This window comes from Nicotiana tabacum, chromosome 10 (assembly GCF_000715075.1).
Source record: "Nicotiana tabacum cultivar K326 chromosome 10, ASM71507v2, whole genome shotgun sequence".
NCBI lineage: Eukaryota > Viridiplantae > Streptophyta > Magnoliopsida > Solanales > Solanaceae > Nicotiana > Nicotiana tabacum.
Genome location: NC_134089.1, coordinates 22,905,592 through 22,914,851, shown reverse-complemented (window position 1 = coordinate 22,914,851; position 9,260 = coordinate 22,905,592).

The window sequence follows — 9,260 nt, the reverse complement described above, 5'->3', positions numbered from 1 at the left end:
TAAGTATATACCAGTCTTCCCTTTCTAAAGCTTAGGGTCTTTTTGATTTGGTTCTCCTCTTTTTTCTTTTAGGAATGGCTGAGCATATTTAAATATGCAAGGCTCTGTTTTCGTCAACTATTCTAAGGGAGGAGCTCTTGTTCTTGACGGGAGTGAGCTGATGCGCTTGGGTCAACAAATTTTCTACAAAAAATCTACAAATAAACTACAAATCAGTTTCAGTATGTATAAAGCAATATTATTTTAATGGTATCTACAAATTACTATATTTATACTACAATTAAACTGCAATCTATATTGAAAAAAAAATATTGACTACAAATTCTTTTCCTAATCTACAATTTTTCTACAAAAAATCTACAAAGAAACTACAAATCGGTTTACGTATGTATAAAGTAGTATTGTTTTGAAGGGTATCTACAAAATTACTATATTTATACTACAATTACACTACAATCTATGTTGAAAAAAAATGTTGACTACAAAATTTTCTCTTTATCTACAAAATTTCTACAAATAAACTACAAATCAGTTAAGTATTGTATAAATTTGTATTGTTTTTAAGGGTATCTACAAAATTACTACATTTACACTACAATTAAACTACAATCTTATGTGAAAAAAAATATTGACAACAAAATTTGCTCTTCATCTACAAAATTTCTACAAAAAACTATAAATAAACTACAATTGCACCCACACTGTCACACTTATATTGGGTCAGATGTTTGTTAACCTAAGTTTTTTCTAGTTTGGTCAAGAACTTGTGTGTTAATGCCGGATAAGTGTGACACTTGAAGAATCTCTACCTTTAAAGAACCTCTAAATTGCCTAAAAAAATAATTTATTTAATATTGAAATAATATAGACAAAATGGAGTTGGAGGTTACAGAAGATTCATATGGCTACCCCACAAATTTACAATTGAGAATTGTTGAGCTGATTGATCGATTGAGGAAGTCTTCTATGTCATACATCTACTCTCGATCTCGTAGTTGTTAAAATTCAGAACAATATCTGACAATTACCAGAAATTACAATAACCGAAACAATGGGTTTCATATTGAATCTCTTTGGCTAAAAATCTGATTATACTCAATGGGTCTCATCTCTGTATTTTTTGAGAAAAAGAAGGAATGGAGAAGAGAAAGAAATGGGAGGGGGAAAACGACGCTGGTCAGATCTTAGGAATTAAGGGGAGAGAGAAACGTGGGATATATGGATACCTTTAATTAAGGAGTAAAAACTGCCCATTAATTAGACCCTTAATTAAGTATGGTATAGGATTGGTAATTTGGTATACGGGTTTGTAATTAAATCAAACCTTAAACACTGAGGGTAATAAGGTTTCCTATGTGGTATAGGAAGGTAAAAATCCCTTTTAAGAAAGAAACAACTCTTATTTTTCCATCTACCCAATTAAAAGCATTTATTCAATAACCAAGACTACACACATCACAATCGAAATAAAAACTAATTAAAACGATTTAAATGAAAACTAAGACATGCTACTCAAATAACAGAGAATCACAAATTAACCAACACGCGCGCCAAAATATCATAACAAAATGAAATGAAAATAAAAATTGAGAAATAGACCTTTTATTGATGAATAAATTCGAAGATTGCAAATCAATCGGGCTAAACAAAGCAACAATCCTTAGATTGAAACACCAAAATTGTGAATCAGAACCTCGAATCGACACCGAAACACTCGACACCCAAACTCGAAACAACTGCTATCCTTTTTTCTAATTTGTCTATTTCAAAGTTTAGCACTCTCGGATCGAGAATTAGCTTTAGCTGTGGCTTCCGTTCATTTTTGACTCTAAAGAAAGAGTTAATCTCTTTCAATCTTTATCCTTTTTTTTATAATTTGTCCAAAAATCTATTCCACTCTCTTTATTGTATCTTTTCCTTTGTTTGTTCCCCTCTATTTCCTCTTTACTGTTTTATTTCCATTTCTTTGGCCAAAGCTCGAAACTGTCCTCTCCCACTCTCGTTTTTCTTTTTCAGGTAGCCGCTAGGATCTTTGAATAAGCAATGGAAGAAAAATTTCGGGTCAAACCCGGGTTTCGAAATCCATTACTGAAAAGTGAACTCTCTTTTTTTAAAATTTTTTAAATTTATAAAAGATTGTGTAAGAACAGAGACTGTAATCTTTGAGACTTGGTTAACTGATTGAAGAAGAAGGAGAGGAGGTCAGACACTGGGTATTGTGGAGTTTTTTAAGAAAAGAAGAAGAAGAAGAAGAAGAAGAAGTCGCGCTGGGGTGGGGGTCTCTCTAGTTCTCTGCGGCTGAAGGGTCTAAAAGGGGTAAGGTCTAGTTTTATTTTATAGGGGTAGGAATTAGGTTATGTCAAATGGGGAATATGTATGAGCTCAATATTTTGGATTTTTAAGGGATTTGGTTCATGAATTTGGGCTAATTAACTTTGGGATAGGAAAACTAAATCGAAATCTTTTTTTTCTTTTTCTTTTTCTTTGGTTTTAAAATCTAGTAAAATCCTAAATTACTCCTAAATCAATTTAATTTGTAAAAATTATAATTGTTTATCTATTAAAACAACTAATTAACTTAAAACTAAATAAAAACACTACTTTCTAAAGACTAAAAGCTAAATATGTAAAAATGACCATTTTTATGATTTTTCTTAATAAAATTAATTCCTACATGCAAATTGGACATAAGATGACATGAAATTAAAACGTGACATTTTCTTTATCATTTTTTTATGATTTTAAAATATTAAAAATGCACGAAACGCAACTAAATAAAGAAAAACTTCTAAAATTCTTTAAAAATTATTTTTGATTTATTTTCAGGAGTTATTTTCATGTAGGGCAAAAATTAGGTGCTCACAGGTAAAATTTTCTTTTATATTTTTGTTGAATTTCTGTTACTTTCAGCGCGATGCTAACCTATTCAATTTTGTCTGTTTCTGTATATGTCTTCCCTTGTGTTTAAGCAAGGTTTGATTTCGGTGAGTTAAGTACTAAAAGTATTTTCTATTTCAAGTATTTTAGTCAATGGAGTCCATTTATTCTTGAAAATCTTGCCATGTTAGGTAATTAAGTACAAATATCCCTAATTCTGGTAGGGTTCCAATTTTGCATATTTAGTTAAAATTCTCAAAATAGAATCGGTACACATGATCGCCCATGGTAGCAACATAAATAGTGAAAATTCATATAACTAACTTCAATTTACTCAGTACTAAAACGAAGTTTTCGTTGTTATTTGATCACACCCAACTATGCATTTTAAAAAGGACTAAGCAATCGTTACAAATATAATCCGGTTTACAAGTTCGGATTCAAATCTCACAGAGAACTAAGGCTTAACTTCAACTGTTCACTATCACCAAGAAGACAAGCTTGAATAATTCCTACCTTATAGATATTAAGATTCTTGTATTTAACTAATTAACTAACAAAGTAAAATAGTAAATTAACAGCTAAAGATACTAAGTGTTAGAGACAAGATTAAGGAGGTCTAGAGTTATGATTTCCCCTATTGTCGGAATCCTTCCGCTACGTTTTCTATAAATTCGCCTAAGTATTCTCTACCGATCATGAGCGCTCTGACTGTCGTAACTCTCTCTCTCTCTCTCTCTCGAGTAATTACCACAATTTACTAGACATATTCTCCCAAATTACACTAGCTAGCATTAAGTACGACTCACTCGGATCGTCCATAAGGTTTTGTTATCCCTAATCCCACCTTTAAACCCTTCGTATTGATCCTTCATATACGTTAGGAGTGATGTTATTTAACAACTACCTAAATATGCACTCTCTCCCGAGTAATACATACTAAATAGACACAGTCGATTGAGGGCCCTTCAATCAACAACAATAATAACGTAGTTGAACAAATAGATATAATACTACAACAAATCTATATTAACATAATAGGAAAATCATCCTCCAATAGGTTCCATCAAAACCCTAGACAACAAATTAGTTATTCATAATAGTATGCATAACTACAATACTAGAATTCATAACCAATAATGAAAATAGGAAGAAGGAAGTGAAAAACTCGTAAAAGAAATCTCCGACTTGCTCCTAGTGTGTTCTTGTCTCCTTAGGTCGAACCTCCGGTCTCCTTAGCCTCCTTAGGTCTAAAGTGTGTCAAAAGTATGTCCACTCTCCTCAAAATAACGTTTTTACATGTATTTATACCAAGTAAGGTCGGGACCAGACGAAAATACCTTCTCCCGCATGAAATAGGACAATCACTCTGTAAAATTTGCACTACCGCGCTGCATGGGGCGATGCACCATGCGAGGCGGCAGTGGAAAAGTTCAGATTGCTGATTTTTATAGGCTGCAGGAAATTTCCACAGGCGCGGCACACCACGCGCCACTCTACACGCCGCGGTAATGTGAATTCGCAAAACTACGAAACATAAAAGTTGTAGCCCTTTCAAATAACTTTCTAATGATATATTGTGGAGCCCAAACAGAGTTCTGAGCAAAGAGTTATGTTTATTTTACTAGACAATGTGCCGTATGCCCGCTCGATTCTCCGTTTCGTTCTTAACTATAATCCATTGATCCCAGAATACGATATCGGCTTAATACCTTGGGCTTTTACTTAGACTTCAAAGCTCCAAATCACTTGAAGTCATTCCATAATATCTACATAGCTCAAAATCACTCCTACAAAGCATAAAATACACAATTAGCTTTAAACGCTAGCGATTAAAGCTCAAACTCAATTAAAGTGCAGTACATTAGAGTGTAATAAACGACTAAAATACGCAATTATAGCCTATTATCAACATCCCACACTTAAATAATTGCCCGCCCCGAGTAATCAAACTACACTTTATATAGACACGACCTTTTTTTAAAAACAATTCTCCTAACTCATCACACCAAGAATATTTAAAATAGACTAAGCACAAAAGCGTAACATCTTTCACCCCAAGATTTGACTCACAAGTACCACGCATTATTCACAACTCACCCACTTACTCTAACATAGAGGTCACTAACATTACCTTTCCTTCATGAATCAAGTGCCCTCACATAACAAAAGAGAGTAGTTCCACACAATATAAAAATTAAGAAAAATTAGGAACTCAAGATAGAAAAAATTCACTCACTCTCAGAAACGACATTCATATACCACAAAATACGCACCATAGGCTTTTCCGTAGTATACTACTCTATTAATCGAGCTCATTTAGTCTAGGATCAAGTAGGACTTTATTTGGTTGTAATGTAGGCCGAGGGTCGGGTATGATACATTTGGATATAAGAATGACTACACCTTTCTAAGCACTTTAATACATATACTTTAACATTCAAACCCCACACTTATGTCAAACCATGACTCCACATTCACATAAATATACATCAACTCCCAAATTATGTAAGCACAATTACATTAAGAGTTACCACTTGTCAATGAATATCTGCACACAATACAACTATTTCTTTTCTTTTCTTTTCTTTATCAATTCAAGTGGCTCTTGCTCTTTCAAATCAGTGCACCTTTCTCCTTATTTCATTAGTTCCAATCAAAAGCCAAATCAACCACCCCACACTTTAACTTTTACAAAGTTCATAGTAATTCAAGTGCTCATGAGAGGTGAAAAGGTTCAAATAGATGGTTATTCAAACAAATGAGTAAGACTTGTAATGTGGTTGTCAAAGAAACAGGATTACAAGCTCAAAGGGGTTAACTACTGTGAGCAAGTGATTTTTGTTTACGCGACAATCACTCCAAAAAAAATCAAAAAATAATAACAAATGGTCTTGCTGTACAATTTTTGGAATTTATGTGGCATTTTTGGTAGTTATTTGTGGTCTTGTCCGTTTTTATTTAGTCTTATCAAACAAAAATACAAAAAAAAACATATGTCGTGTGTAATTAAACCATAATTCGGTTATTAAAAGGAAAATCACAAAATATGCATCTTTTATTCTATTTGTTGCCATGATGTGATTTTACCTATTTAAATATTTTAATATGTGTGTGTTAATTGTGTTAAGTGTTAATTAATGGGTGTTTAATTTTACTTTAATTAAGTATTGTGTTTTAAATTAGAAAATAAAAGAAAAGAGTGCAAATTGGTCTAAAAATCGGATTGGGCCAGTTTTCTTTAAGAAAATTCGAGGCCCAAAAGCAGCCCAAAGCAGCCGGTCCAAGAGACCCATCTCCCAGGCCACCAAACGGCGTAGTTTGACACTAAAACTACGTCGTTTCAAGAACAACCCATCTCAGCCGTTCAAACCAAGTTGATCTGACGGCCCTCGTCCCATCTCCCTTACCCATTACCTGACCCGACCCATTCCACCCAAAGACCAACCCGATCTCACTTAACCAAACGATGTCGTTTCCTTTAAGTGAGAGATCCAGGCCATTGATCTCGACTGATCTAACGGCCAAGATCAAACCATCCACCCCATATATAATCCCTCATCCCGTACCCCCACGCCCCCTAAGCCAGACCCCCCTTCCTTTAGGTCGTCTCCCACACCAGACCCAAACCCCACGAAACCCTAGCGCCGCCCCCCTTTCCCTTCACCGTGAACCCGGCGGCAACGACGCCGGTGACCACCATCTTAACACCCCTAGTACACCTCAACCCCCTAAACAAGGATCTGCTACCCCCTTGCCTCGAATTATTCCCCCTTGCCTCGAATCTTCATTTGAAGGTTCGAACAAAACCCCGATCTACACCAACCTACCCCAGATTCACACCAAGTACTCCCCTGACTTCCCTCGTGACCAAACCAGGCTTGGTTTGGTCCGAATCTAACCAGGAAAACCTGAACCCCTAATCTGAGCCCCATGAACCCTAGAAATCTAGAAATCAGGATTTTGTCCTAATTAGCAGAGGTTTGAGGGTCTAATAGACCTTAGTCAAAGTGTTCTCTGTTGAGAACACTTGATTAAGGTCCGTTCGACCTCAAAAGGTCGAGTATGAGTTTGGGTCTGTTTCACCTAGTACTTGAGGTATTCTTTTGTTTTTTTCCGTTTGATCCATTGTTGTTTGTTTGTTTGTTGTTCGTTCGTTGTTTAGAATGATTTTATTTCCAATGTCTTCACTTTGTTCTTCTTTTATCTGAATCGGACCTTTTATTTGATCGAATTATTCCTGTTCGTTTGTTCAAGTATATAACAAGCTGTGTAGTCGATTCGATAAGTTTCGTCGATTAATTAAGTTTCCTTTTAGCCCATGTTTTGTCAATACCATTGAAATCACAAGTCTGCCTGTTTGTTTCTGATTGTTTGTTGCCAGTCATATGTTGTACACTACGTAGTCGATTAATTAAGTTTCGTCGATTAATTGTTTGTAGTTTATTTGTTCCCTTCAAACTGTTTGGTGCCAGTTTTGTTGACATTCCCTGATTCTGAGCTTCTTGTTAGCTTGATTCTGCTGAATATATATGCACATGAATTTATACTAGTTTCAAACTGAACCTAAGCTGAGTTTTGGATTGTTGACCCTTTTTATGCACATAAGATAGAGATTACTAGCCTTGTTGATTCACTTTAGATTCAGGAAATCAGAAAGCATGGCAATTTGTAGTTCTTTAATGAATTAGGGTTAATTGGACAGCATGTGCTGTCAGGATTATTCCTGCTGCCCATGTTTGCTTAGTTTAATAAAATGATAAACCATTTTAATAATGAAAAAGAGGCTGTCATGGGAATCTCATGGGAAGAGTTTTTATTTTAATCCTTGAGTGGAAAAGCAGGAGAAGAACATGGGAGGGAGTTCAGTGGATTTTAACAGGCTGTTTGAATGGGCTGATACTAGGATAAATAGAGGAGGATTCCATTAGTTAAAGGGGGGACAGACAGGAGAGAGTTCAAAGGGAGAGAGTTCTGAAAATCAAAGAGAGTTCTGAAAAAATCAGAAAGAAGAAAAACAGAAATAGACATAGAGAGATACACAGAATACATAGGGATACAGAGATACACAAGCTAAAAAGACTGAAAAACAGAAGAGAAGAAAGAGTGAGCGAGGGTTGAGTTGGAAGAAGTAGATAGAGTTCACATAGCATCGAAGAGAGGCTTTGAAAATAGTTGATAGCGAAAGCAACAAAACACTACTTCAGTGAGTTCTGGTTTAGTGTCAAGTCCCAGTAGCTGACATTGGTCTGCTCAACTGATTTCAATTTGTTGGAACCTATTGGCTATCTATTGGTCCAGTTTTGGTCTAAATTCAAGTTCAGTTGATTCTGTTTGGTTTGTTTAGTTGGTGTCGGGTTTCACAAATCACTTCGAGCCTCCTTTAAATATATTTCTGGGGTATTTGGTGCTGTTGGAACTGCTGCCTTTGCTGTTGCCTGTGTACTGCTGCTGCTTTGCTGACTTCTTTTCTCTTCAATTGTAAACGTTTCCAGGTACACACTTCTGAAACTATGGGTTGATGTAAGCTTAAATTGGAAGTTGAGTTGAAATAAACAAAGAAATGAAACGTTCACCTACTTTCACAATATCTGTGTTTAAGATGTAGAAATAGGATAAAATGATTCAATTAGTTCGTATTTGCTTGGGCTCATTCTAATCGTATTTGTTTTGTATAAATTGGGGCGTACCCGAACCAATATGGACTGTTAAGTAGTATGTTGTTATATTGATTAGATGTGCACCATGTGTTTAGCAATTTAGTTTAACTTAGCCAACGATGATGGCATAACGCATAATCTAATAGGTGTCTATATGTACCCTGTTGGATCTTTGGACTGTTTAAATTTGTTATGGCCCGGTTCAGTTTGACTTTAAGAAATATGTATCTCACATAAAATTTTCATATTGTGTTAGTTAAGACCAACTGATTAGCGATATACGTCAGCTCTCTTGTTGGATTCCTTGCTTCAATACAGTCTCAATAACGTAAAGTAGTAATTAATACTGGCATTGGCCCGCCATTTAAACAAAGCGGCTATTAATAGAATCAGTAGGTTTACATTTTTGGGAGCACGAATCGATGTAACAATTTAAGAGCATTAATCTAATAAGCATGAATTTAGCAAGAAGGTTTAGCGTTTAGATCTAATAGATTTGCGGATAAGCATCAATAATTAAGGGTAATTATAGTTGTAAATAGTCCCAGGTAATTATTGGTTTGTGGAATTAGCCCAGTTCTAGGATAATTAATCTTATTCGAATGTATCATCTTGTCAACCTCGATCTTGCTTAAAATTTCAATCTTTGTAATATTCTTTCCCATTAACACTTGTATTGATCTAGCCATTAATATGTCACGTTTCTTTAGCATGCAATGAACT